This window comes from Salmo salar, chromosome ssa04 (assembly GCF_905237065.1).
Source record: "Salmo salar chromosome ssa04, Ssal_v3.1, whole genome shotgun sequence".
NCBI classification, from domain to species: domain Eukaryota; kingdom Metazoa; phylum Chordata; class Actinopteri; order Salmoniformes; family Salmonidae; genus Salmo; species Salmo salar.
The window spans coordinates 32900662-32914103 of NC_059445.1; the positions used below are offsets into that span (position 1 = coordinate 32900662).

The window sequence follows — 13442 nt, forward strand, 5'->3', positions numbered from 1 at the left end:
GGGTGTAGAAATGTAATGCTCTTAGTACTATAGCCTCTCCAATTACAACTCACTCAAGTGATAATATTTCAGCCACAGGATTTCAAAAGGTAACACCAGGCCCAGGGATGAAGGGCGGTGTACCTTGGCCTGCTTCATCTTGCCCTGGGTCAATGTCTGTTTGTACCTCTAAATGGCTAAGGTCAGACTCGACACCAGCCATATTAGCAAGAATGTAACTCTCATAAATAATAAAATGAACAACAGTATACCCGCACTGGCCACCACTCAGTAACAATCATCTTTCAGCTCAAACCAAGCTACATATTAAAGTTCAAATAAATACTGTGTTCATATGAGTGACCAAAGCAAGATACACAAAAGGAATCAAGTGAGCAAAAGAAGCATACAGTACCTTGCAAAAGTATTCACCCCCTTGGCATTTTTCCTATTTTGTTGCATTACAACCTGTAATTTAAATTGATTTTTATTTGGATGTCATGTAATGGACATACACACAAAATAGTCCACATTGGTAAAGTGAAATTAAAAAAATGACTTGTTTCAAAAATAATAAAAAATTAAATCGGAAAAGTGGTGCATGCATATGTATTCACCCCCTTTGCTATGAATGACCTAAATAAGATCTAGTGCAACCAATTACCTTCAGAGGTCATATAATTAGTTAAATAAAGTCCACGTGTGCAATCTAAGGGTCACATGATCCGTCACATGATCTCAGTACATATATACATACACCTGTTCTGAAATGCCCCAAAGTCTGCAACACCACTAAGCAAGGGGCGCCACCAAGCAAGCGGCACCACGAAGACCAAATAGCTCTCCAAACAGGTCAGGGACAAAGTTGTGGAGAATTACAGATCAAGGTTTGGTTTTAAAAAATATCTGAAACTTTGAACAGTCCACGGAGCCCCATTAAATCCATTATTAAAAAATGGAAAGAATATGGCACCACAACAAACCTGCCAAGAGGGCTGCCCACCAAAACCCACAAACCAGGCAAGGAGGGCATTAATCAGAGAGGCAACAAAGAGACCAAAGATAACCCAGAAGGAACTCCAAAGCTCCACAGCGGAGATCGGAGTATCTGTCCATCGGACCACTTTAAGCCGTACACTCCACAGAGCTGGGCTTTACGGAAGAGTGGCCAGAAAAAAGCCATTGCTTAAAGAAAAAAATAAGCAAACACGTTTGGTGTTCACCAAAAGGCATGTGGGAGACTCCCCAAACAAATGGAAGAAGGTACTCTGGTCAGATGAGACAAAAATTGAGCTTTTTGGCCATCAGGGAAAACGGTATGTCTGGCGCAAACCCAACACCTCTCATTACCCCGAGAACGCCATCCCCACAGTGAAGCATGGTGGTGGCAGCATCATGCTGTGGGTATGTTTTTCATCGGCAGGGACTGGGAACTGGTCAGAATTGAAGGAATGATGGATGGCGCTATATACAGGGAAATTCTTGAGGGAGACAAACCTGTTTCAGTCTTCAAGAGATTTTAGACTGGGACGGAGGTTCACCTTCCAGCAGGACAATGACCCTAAGCATACTGCTAAAGCAACACTCGAGTGGTTTAAGGGGAAACATTTAAATGTCCTGGAATGGCCCAGTCAAAGCCCAGACCTCAATCCAATTGAATATCTGTAGTATGACTTAAAGATTGTTGTACACCAGCGGAACCCATCCAATTTGAAGGAGCTGGAGCAGTTTTGCCTTGAAGAATGGGCAAAAATCTCAGTGGATAGATGGCCCTTTACTCAGTACTTTGCTGAAGCACCTTTGGCAGTGATTACAGCCTCGAGAATTCTTGGGTATGACGCTACAAGCTTGGCACACCTGTATTTCTGTAGTTTCTCACATTCTTCTCTGCAGATCCTCTCAAGCTCTGTCAGGTTGGATGGGGAGCGTTGCTGCACAGCTATTTTCAGGTCTCCCCAGAGATGTTCGATCGGGTGCAAGTCCTGGCTCTAGCTGGGCAACTCAAGGACATTCAGAGACTTGTCCCGAAGCCACTCCTGCGTTGTCTTGGCTGTGTGCTTAGGGTCGTTGTTCTGTTGGAAGGTGAACCTTCACCTCAGTCTAAGGTCCCGAGCGCCCTGGAGGAGGTTTTCATCAAGGATCTCAATGTACTTTGCTCCATTCATCTTTGCCTCGATCCTGACTAGTCCCCCAGTTCCTGCCTCTGAAAAACATTCCCACAGCATGATGCTGCCACCACCATGCTTCACCGTAATGATGATACCAGGTTTCCTCCAGAAGTGAGTCTTGGCATTCAGGCCAAATAATCTAGTTTCTCATGGTCTGAGAGTCTTTAGGTGCCTTTTGGCAAACTCCATGCGGGCTGTTATGTGCCTTTTACTGAGGAGTGGCTTCCGTCTGGCCACTCTACTGTAAAGGCCTAATTGGTGGAATGCTGCAGAGATGGTTGTCCTTCTGGAATGGAGATGGGAGAACCTGTCAGGGTGACCATCGGGTTCTTGGTCACCTCCCTGACCTATGCCCTTCTCCCCCGATTGCTCAGTTTTGCCAGGCGGCCAGCTCTAGGATGAGTCTTGGTGGTTCCAAACTTATTCCATTGAATAATGATGGAAGTAACTGTGTTTTTGGGGACCTTCAATGTTGCAGAAATGTTTTGGAACCCTTCCCCAGATCTGTGTCTCGACACGATCCCGCCTCAGCCCTCTATGGACAATTCCTTCTACCTCATGATTTTTTATTTATCCTTTATTTAATTAGGCAAGCCAGTTAAAAACAAATTCTTATTTACAATGACGACCTAGGAACAGTGGGTTAACTGCCTTGTTCAGGGGCAGAAGGACAGATTTTTACCTTGTCAGCTCTGGGATTCGATCTAAACAAAGCAAAAAAAGAAACGTCCTCTCACTGTCAACTGCATTTATTTTCAGCAAACTTAACATGTGTATATATTTGTAAGAACATAACAAGATTCAACAACTGAGACAAACTGAACAAGTTCCACAGACATGTGACTAACAGAAATGGGGGGATCAAAATCAAAAGTAACAGTCAGTATCTGGTGTGGCCACCAGCTGCATTAAGTACTGCAATGCATCTCCTCCTCATGGACTGCATCAGATTTGCCAGTTCTTGCTGTGAGATGTTACCCCACTCTTCCCCCAAGGCACCTGCAAGTTCCTGGACATTTCTGGGGGAATGGCCCTAGCCCTCACCCTCCGATCCAACAGGTCCCAGACGTGCTCAATGGGATTGAGATCCGGGCTCTTCGCTGGTCATGGCAGAACACTGACATTCCTGTCTTGCAGGAAATCACGCACAGAACGAGCAGTATGGCTGGTGGCAATGTCATGCTGGAGGGTCATGTCAGGATGAGCCTGCAGGAAGGGTACCAGATGAGGGAGGAGGATGTCTTCCCTGTAATGCACGGCATTGAGATTGCCTGCAAGGACAACAAGCTCAGTCCGATGATGCTGTGACACACCGCCCCAGACCATGATGGACCCTCCACCTCCAAATCGATCCTGCTCCAGAGTAGAGGCCTCGGTGAAATGCTTCGATGATAAACGCAAATCCGACCATCACCTCAGGTGAGACAAAACCATGACTCGTCAGTGAAGAGCACTTTTTGCCAGTCTTGTCTGCTCCAGTGACGGTGAGTTTGTGCCCATAGGCGACATTGTTGCCGGTGATGTCTGGTGAGGACCTGCCTTACAACAGGCCTATTACAACAGGCCTACAAGCTCTCAGTCCAGCCTCGCTCAGCCTATTGAGGACAGTCTGACCACTGATGGAGGGATTGTGTGTTCCTGGTGTAACTCAGGCAGTTGCTGTTGTCATCCTGTACCTGTCAAGCAGGTGTGATATTTGGATGCACCGATCCTATGCAGGTGTTGTTACACGTGGTCTGCCACTGCGAGGACAATCAGCTGTCCATCCTGTCTCCCGGTAGCGCTGTGTTAGGCATCTCACAGTACGGACAATGTAATTTATTTCCCTGGCCACATCTACAGTCCTCATGCCTCCTTTTAGCATGCCTAAGGCATGTTCACGCAGATGAGCAGGGATTCTGGTCATCTTTCATTTTGTGTTTTTCAGAGTCTGTAGAAAAGTCTCTTTAGTGTCCTAAGTTTTCATAACTGTGACCTTAATAACCGTTTGTAAGCTGTTAGTGTCTTAACGACCGTTCCACAGGTGCATGTTCATTAATTGTTTATGGTTCATTGAACAAGCATGGGAAACAGTGTTAAATCCTTTACAATGAAGATTTGTGAAGTTATTTGGATTTCTATGAGTTGTCTTTGAAAGACGGCAGATAGCGTAGTGGTTAGAGCATTGGACTAGTAACCGAAAGGTTGCTAAATCAAATCCCCGAGCTGACAATGTAAAAATCGATCATTCTGCTTCTGAACAAGGCAGTTAACCCACTGTTCCTAGGCCGTCATTGAAAATAAGAATTTGTTCTTAACTGACTTGCCTAGTTTAATAAAGGTAAAATAAAAATAAATAAAAGACAGGGTCCTGAAAAAGGGACGTTCCTTTTCTTGCTCAGTTTAGCAACCTTTCGGTTACTGGACCGACCATCTAACCACTGCCGCCCCATGGCTTGGCTTTGGCTCTGATTTGCACTGTCAACTGTGGGACCTTATAGACAGGTGTGTGCCTATCCAAATCATGTCCAATCAATTGAATTTACCACAGGTGGACTCCAATCAAGTTGTAGAAACATCTCAAGGATGATCAATGGAAACAGGATGCACCTGAGCTCAATTTCGAGTTCTCATAGCAAAGGCTCTGAATACTTGTGTAAATAGTTTTTTTTGTAATACATTTGCAAACATTAAAAAAAAAACTGTTTTCACTTTGACATTGTGAGGTATTGTTGGTAGATTACTGAGGATTTTTATTTATTTAATCCATTTTAGAATAAGGCTGTAACGTAATAAAATGTGGAAAAAGTCAAGTGGTCTGAATACTTTCCGAAGGCACTGTATGTTAGCTATTGTCATGACGTGCCCTGGGGGGAGGATCATAGCCCCCCCTCTCTCAATTCACTTCAAGGGGCTTTATTGGCATGGGAAACATATGTTAATATTGCCAAAGCAAGTGAAGTAGATAATATACTAAAGTGAAATAAACAATAAAAATGAACAGTAAACATTACTCACAGAAGTTCCAGAAGAATGAAGACATTACAAATGTCATATTATGTATATATACAGTGTTGTAACGATGTGCAAATGGTTAAAGTACAAAAGGGAAAATAAATAAACGTAAATATGGGTTGTATTTACAATGGTGTTTGTTCTTCACTGGTTGCCCTTTTCTTGCGGCAACAGGTCACAAATCTTGCTGCTGTGATGGCACACTGTGGTATTTCACCCAGTAGATATGAGAGTTTATCAAAATTGGGTTTGTTTTCAAATTCTTTGTGGATCTGTGTAATATGTCTCTAATATGGTAATATATTTGGCAGGAGGTTAGGAAGTGTAGCTCAGTTTCCACCTCATTTTGTGGGCAGTGTGCACATAGCCTGTCTTCTCTTGAGAGCCAGGTCTGCTTACGGCGGCCTTCCTCAATAGCAAGGCTATGCTCACTGAGTCTGTACATAGTCAAAGCTTTCCTTAAGTTTGGATCAGTTACAGTGGTCAGGTATTCTGCCACGGTGTACTCTCTGTTTAGGGCCAAATAGCATTCTAGTTTGCTCAGTTTTTTTGTTAATTCTTTCCAAGGTGTCAAGTAATTATCTTTTTGTTTTCTCATGATTTGGTTGGGTCTAATTGTGTTGCTGTCCTGGGGCTCTGTGGGGTCTGTTTGTGTTTCGGCAGGTCATAAATACCTGGTAGAAACTGCCATGCAGTATTGAGAGAGTCTCAGAGAACAAAGCACCTCTCTTGGCCAAACTCCTAATCCCCAAAATGGGAGAATGAAACTATATTTTTACTTTTGAGAATGTGGGAATGGTCCGTGGACACTTAAGGCCCAGTTATGACGAGCGTGTTTCATTTGGTGATCTCCTGAATAGGAAACTCACATAACTGTATCTCTTAAAGTGTACATTTCCTAGCTGTCATGTTTACATCTAAATATTGTGAAACATATTTGTGAAAAGATGTAATGTGATATTAACCTTCTAAATGAGAGTATGGATTTTCATGTAAAGATTAACTAGTCAGTGGCCACACCCCCGTGAGCCCAGACATCACATTAGGCATCATAGAACCGCCCCTTCTTCGACAGAGTATAAAACCCACTCCTGACGTGACATGTTCAAATAGTTGGCACTACTACTCTACCAGAGGACAAAGACCATACCACGTGTAGAATTTGCTACACGGCTGGAAATGGTTCAACTCTGAGACTATCAATCACTACAGAATAAGAGCAAATCTTAGACGTATAATTACTAGTCTGCAGCTAGAAATTATGTAAGTCTACAACGAGAATACCGACAACCGCCGACGCATCTATTCTATGAGAACATTTCCGAAGGGTACACTAAAGTATTCATTCTAACCACCTACAACCACGAAAGACATTGCAACTTCTGGGAAAGTTAACCAGAGATTCTGATGAACCCTAAAGGACGATCGAGGATTCCAACAGAGAAGACAACAACGACATACGGGTGTAAATATATAACTTGCAATTATTCTCTGATGAGTGGCCGTTCGTGTGCAAAGGTATAGCATGTCAATGAATAGAATTATAGACTGTATGTAGTGAATGCATTTTGTCTTTCCCGCTCTCTCAGTCCCCACCCCTTCCCTTTGTCTACCAAGCCATCATATCTGCCTAAGCCCACTAGGAACTTTACTATCATTGTTAGTAACCAACAGCTAATGTTTGTTTGTTATGTATTTCTGTGATTATTTAGTTAGTAAATAAATAATTAAGCCAATTTGTATATGCTGATTCATTATGGAAACTAGGGTTCGTGCAGATAACCAAGCATTCTATGACACTTGGAATGAGACTAATGAGGTAACAATTAATAATCATTTAATGGAAGACTAATTGATAAGATATGAAAATATCTGAAGAGTCGATTCGGGAAATAGAGACTCTATAAACATTTGTCAGTGGTGCTCCAACTTCCTAGTTAATTAAAGTTTACATGATTAGTTTAATCACATAATAATAATTACAAATAGAGCATTGATTTGTTAAAATAACAGTCTTCACATTTAATGACACTATGGATGACCTCTAGATTTGTGGCGTGCGCAGACCTCAAAATTGCATTCCAAGTAGCAGTAAAAAGTTCTTAAGTCTTAAATTCAACTTGATGGAATGTTGAAATGTTCAATGTTCAAACTAAAATGTATCATTCCTGTATTGTATAGGAGGCCATGTATCTAGCTAGATACATATGAAAGGGAAAGATGCACATCCCTAATGTTAGCAAAACCTTTCTGCCCCAAAGTTGAGTGAAATAATCAAATATGTTATTTGTCACATGCGCCGAATAGAACAGGTGTAGACTTTACCATGAAATGCTTACTTATGAGCCCTTTCCCAACAATGCAAAGTTAAAAAGTAAGTACAAGTTGTGTGTTTTGTGTGTGTGTGTGTGTGAGCGTATGTAGTGTATGTGTGTTATGGTGTGACAATATAGCATGTGTGAGTGTGTGGGTAGAGTCCAGTGAGTGAGCGTAGAGCCGGTGCTAGAGAGTCAGTGTAAATAAAAAGGGGGTCAATGCAAATAGTCAGGGTAGCCACTTGATTAACTGTTCAGCAGTCTTATGGCTTGGGGGTAGAAGCTGTTAAGGAGCCTTTTGGTCCCAGACTTGGCGCTGAGGTACCACCTGATGTGCAGTAGCAGAGAGAACAGTGTATAACTTGGGTGGCTACAGTCTTTGACAGTTTTTAGGGCCTTCTATTACACCGCCTGGTATAGAGGTCCTGGAGGGCAGGGAGCTTGGCCCCCGTGACGTACTGGGTCGTACAAATTACCCTCTGTAGCGCCTTACAGCCAAGCAGTTGCCATACCAAGCGGTGATGCAGCCAGTCAAGATGCTTTCAAAGGTTCAGCTGAAGAACTTTTAGAGGATCTGAGGGCTCAAGACAAATCTTTTCAGCCTACTCAGGGGAAAGAGGCATTGTTGTTGCATTCACGACTGTGTTGGTGTGTTTGGACCATGATCGGTCCTTAGTGATGTGGACAACGAGGAACTTGAAGCTGTCAACCCGCTCCACTACAGCCCCGTCGATATACAGTTGAAGTTGGAAGTTTACATACACCTTAACCAAATACATTTAAACTCAGTTTTTCACAATTCCTGACATTTAATCCTAGTAAAGATTCCCTGTCTTAGGTCAGTTAGGATCACCACTTTATTTTAAGAATGTGAAATGTCAGAATAATAGAGAGAATGATTTATTTCAGCTTTTATTTATTTCATCACATTCCCAGTGGGTCAGAAGTTTACATACACTTAATTAGTATTTGGTAGCATTGCCTTTAAATTGTTTAACGTGGGTCAGACGTTTCGGGTAGCCTTCCACAAGCTTCCCACAATAAGTTGGGTGAATTTTGCCACTATTCTGGAAGTATGCTTGGGGTCATTGTCCATTTGGAAGACCCATTTGTGACCAAGCTTTAACCTCCTGACTGATGTCTTGAGATGTTGCTTCAGTATATGCACATAATTTTCCTGCCTCATAACGCCATCTATTTTGTGAAGTGCACCAGTCCCTCCTGCAGCAAAGCACCCCCACAACATGATGCTGCCACCCAAACATAACAATGGTCATTATGGCCAAACAGTACTATTTTTGTTTTATCAGACCAGAGGACATTTCAACAAAAAGTACGATCTTTGTCCCCATGTGCAGTTGCAAACCATAGTCTGGTTATTTATGGCGGTTTTGGAGCAGTGGCTTCTTCCTTGCTGAGCGGCTTTTCAGGTTATGTCGATATAGAACTCATTTAATGTCGATATAGATACTTTTGTACCTGTTTCCTCTAGCATCTTCACAAGGTCCTTTGCTGTTGTTCTGGGATAGATTTGCACTTTTCGCACCAAAGTACGTTCATCTCTAGGAGACAGAACGCGTCTCCTTCCTGAGCGGAATGACGGCTGCGTGGTCCCATGGTGTTTATACTTGCGTACTATTGTTTGTACAGATGAACCTGGTTCCTTAAGGCATTTGGAAATTGCTCCCAAGGATGAACCAGACTTGTGGAGGTCTACAATTTATATTCTGAGGTCTTGGCTGATTTCTTATGATTTTTCCTATGATGTCAAGCAAAGAGGCACTGAGTTTGAAGGTAGGCCTTGAAATACATCCACAGGTACACCTCCAATTGACTCAAATTATGTCAATTAGCCTAAGCATGACATAATTTTCTGGAATTTTCCAAGCTGTTTAAAGGCAGTCAACTTAGTGTATGTAAACTTCTGACCCACTGGAATTGTGATACAGTGAATTATAAGTGAAATAATCTGTCTGTAAACAATCGATGGAAAAATGACTTGTGTCATGCACAAAGTAGATGTCCTAACCGACTTGTTAACAAAAAATTTGTGGAATGGTTGAAAAATTTGTTTTAATGACTCCAACCTAAGTGTATGTAAACTTCTGACTTCAACTGTAAATGGGGGCATGCTCAACCCTCCGTTTCCTGTAGTCCACGATCAGCTCCTTTTGTCTTTCTGACGTTGAGGAAGAGGTTATCGTCCTGGCACCACACTGCCAGGTCTCTGACCTCCTCCCTATAGGCTGTCTCATCATCGTCTCTGATCATGCATACCACCATCGTGTCATGGACAAACTTAATGATGGTGTTAGAATCGTGTGTGGCCACGCAGTCATGGGTGAACAGGGAGTACAGGAGGGGGCTAGGGGACTATGGTGTTGAATGGTGAGCTGTAGTCAATGAACAGCATTCTCACTTGGGTATTCCTTTTGTCCAGGTGGGAAAGGGCAGTGTGAAGTGCATTAGAGATTGCGTCATCTGTGGATCTGTTGGGGAGGTATGTGACTTGGGAGTGGGTCCAGGATGTCTGGGATGATGGTGTTGTGAGCCATGACCAGCCTTTCAAAGCATTTCATGGCTACAGATGTGGGTGCTATGTAGCGATAATCATTTAGACAGGTTACCTTGGCATTCTTCGGCACAGGGACTATGGTGGTCTGCTTGAAACATGTAGGTATTACAGACTGAGTCAGGGAGAGTGCATGCTCTAAGTACACGTCCTGGTAATCTGTTTTATGAATGTTAGCCTGTTTAACCTCTTAGGGCTAGGGGGCAGTATTTACACCGCCGGATAAAAAATGTACCCGATTTAATCTGGTTACTACTCCTACCCAGTAACTAGAATATGCATATACTTATTAGATATGGATAGAAAACACCCTAAAGTTTCTAAAACTGTTTGAATGGTGTCTGAGTATAACAGAACTCATATGGCAGGCAAAAACCTGAGAGATTCCTTTACAGGAAGTGGTCTGTCTGACCATTTATTGGCTTTCTTTGACATCTCTTTCCAAAACAAAGGATCTCTGCGGTAACGTGACACTTCCCACGGCTCCAATAGGCTCTCAGAGCCCGGGAAAAAGCTGAATGTCGTCATTCCAGCCCCATATTGAAACACATTATCGCCTTTCTCAAGTGGCCGATCAGGGGACAGTGGGCTTAGGCGCGTGCACTGGCCGCCCCCGTCTTTCAGTTTTTTCCTCTGTTTACCGAAACGCAGATTCCCGGTCGGAATATTATCGCTTTTTTACGAGATAAATTGCATAAAAATTGATTTTAAACAGCGGTTGACATGCTTCGAAGTACGGTAATGGAATATTTAGAATTTTTTTGTCACGAATTGCGCCATGCTCGTAACCCTGATTTACCATTTCGGATAGTGTCTAGAACGCACGAACAAAACGCCGCTATTTGGATATAACGATGGATTATTTTGGACCAAACCAACATTTGTTATTGAAGTAGAAGTCCTGGGAGTGCATTCTGACGAAGAACACCAAAGGTAATAACATTTTTGTTATAGTAAATCTGATTTTGGTGAAGGCTAAACTTGCTGGGTGTCTAAATAGCTAGCCCGTTATGGCTGGGCTATGTACTTAGAATATTGCAAAATGTGCTTTCACCAAAAAGCTATTTTAAAATCGGACATATCGAGTGTATAGAGGAGTTCTGTATCTATAATTCTTAAAATAATTGTTATGTTTTTTGTGAACGTTTATCGTGAGTAATTTAGTAAATTGTTAGTAAATTCCCCGGAAGTTTGCGGGGGGTATGCTAGTTCTGAACGTCACATGCTAATGTAAAAAGCTGTTTTTTGATATAAATATGAACTTGATTGAACAAAACATGCATGTATTGTATAACATAATGTCCCGGGTGTGTCATCTGATGAAGATCAAAGGTTAGTGCTGCATTTAGCTGTGGTTTGGGTTTATGTGACATTATATGCTAGCTTGAAAAATGGGTGTCTGATTATTTCTGGCTGGGTACTCTGCTGACAATCTAATGTTTTGCTTTCGTTGTAAAGCCTTTTTGAAATCGGACATTGTGGTTAGATTAACGAGAGTCTTGTCTTTAAATAGCTGTAAAATAGTCATATGTTTGAGAAATTGAAGTAATAGCATTTCTAAGGTATTTGAAAATCGCGCCACAGGATTCAACTGGCTGTTACGTAGGTGGGACGATTTGGTGCTACCTAGCCCAGAGAGGTTAAAGGTCTTACTCGCATCGGCTACAGAGAGTGTGATCACACAGTCATCCAGAACAGCTGGTGCTCTCATGCATGGTTCAGTGTTGGTTGCCTTGAAGTAAGCATGCACTCTGTATTGAGCGCATCACTGGTACTCCTGTTTGTTTTGCTTGTAAGCAGGAATCAGGAGGATAGAGTTAGCTTTGTATGCATCTCTGTGTGTTGAGTAAAGTTAATCTATAGTTGTCTCACCTCTACTGCACAGATGACATGCTGGAAGAAATTAGGTAAGATGGATTTCAGTTTTCCTGCATTAAAATAACCGTCCACTAGAAGCGCCGCCTCTGGGTGAGCATTTTCTTGTTTGTTTATGGCCCTATACAGCTTGTTGAGTGCGGTCTTCGTGCCAGCAATTGGTTTGTGGTGGTAAGAAGACCGGTCCAAAAAATATAGATTTAAACTCTTTTGGTAAATACACTGAACAAAAATATAAACGCAACATGTAACGTGTTGGTCCCATTTTTCATGAGTTGAAATAAAAGATCCCAGAAATGTTTGTGCTCAAATTTGTTTAAATTACTGTTAGTGAGCATTTGTCCTTTGCCAAGATGATCCATCCACCTGACAGGTGTGGCATATCAAGAAGCTGATTAAACAGCATGATCATTACACAGGTGCACCTTGTGCTGGGGACAATAAAATGTGCAGTTTTGTCACCCAACACAATAAGCTGCCTCCAATGTTGTTTTAGAGAATTTGGAATTACGTCCAACTGGCCTCACAACCACAGACCACGTGTGGGAGAGCGGTTTGCTGATGTCAACATTGTGAACAGAGTGCCCTATGGTGGAGTTGGGGTTATGGTATGGGAAGGAATAAACTACAGACAATGTACACAATTGCATTTTATCGATGGTGATTTGAATGCACAGAGATACCGTGACAAGATCCTGAGGCCCATTGTCGTGCCATTCATCTGCCGCCATCACCTCATGATTCAGCATGATAATGCACGGCCCTATGTCGTAAGGATCTATACACCATTCCTGGAAGCTGAAAATGTCCCAGTTCTTCCATAGCCTGCATACTCACCAGACATGTCACTCATTGAGCATGTGTGGGATGCTCTGGATAGACGTGTACAACAGCATGTCCCAGTTCCCGCCAATATCCAGAAACTTCGCACAGTCATTGAAGAGGAGTGGGACAACATTCCACAGGCCACAATCAACAGCCTGATCAACTCTTTGTGAAGGAGATGTGTCGTGCTGCATGAGGCAAATGGTGGTCACACCAGATACTGATTGGTTTTCTGTACCATGCCCTTACTTTTTTTTAAGGTATCGGTGACCAACGTATAGAAAAAAAGCTAGATTAAAATGTTCCATGTCCTTGTTCAGCCACGACTCGTAGAAACATAGGTTATTATAGTTCTTCAGATCACGCTGATAGGATAGTCTCCAATGGAGCTCGTCCAGTTAATTCTCCAGTGATTGCATGAGGGTCGAGGCACTTTATCCACTTGCAGACGTAGTCTCGTCAGGTATCCCACACGCCGGCCTCTATAACGGCACCTCTTCCTTTTTCAAGTGTCTGGGATTTGGGCCTGGTCCAGGATGAGCGGTATGTCATTCTCCTTCGACTCATTGAAGTAGAAATTCTCATCCAAATTGAGGTTAATGATCGCTGTTCTGATGTCCAGAAGCTCTTTCCGGCCATAGGAAACGATGGCGGAAATATTGTGTACAAAAAAAGTAAAGATCAGCTCAAAAAAAACACAAAATAGCACAATTG

The 13442-nt window shown here is 42.5% G+C and overlaps 1 protein-coding gene across 2 annotated transcripts in view; it reads right to left on the reverse strand.

Moving 5' to 3' along the window:
- st6gal1 (ST6 beta-galactosamide alpha-2,6-sialyltranferase 1) overlaps positions 1 to 13442 on the reverse strand; it is a 163936-nt gene that overhangs the window by 86467 nt on the left and 64027 nt on the right. The window lies entirely within an intron of this gene.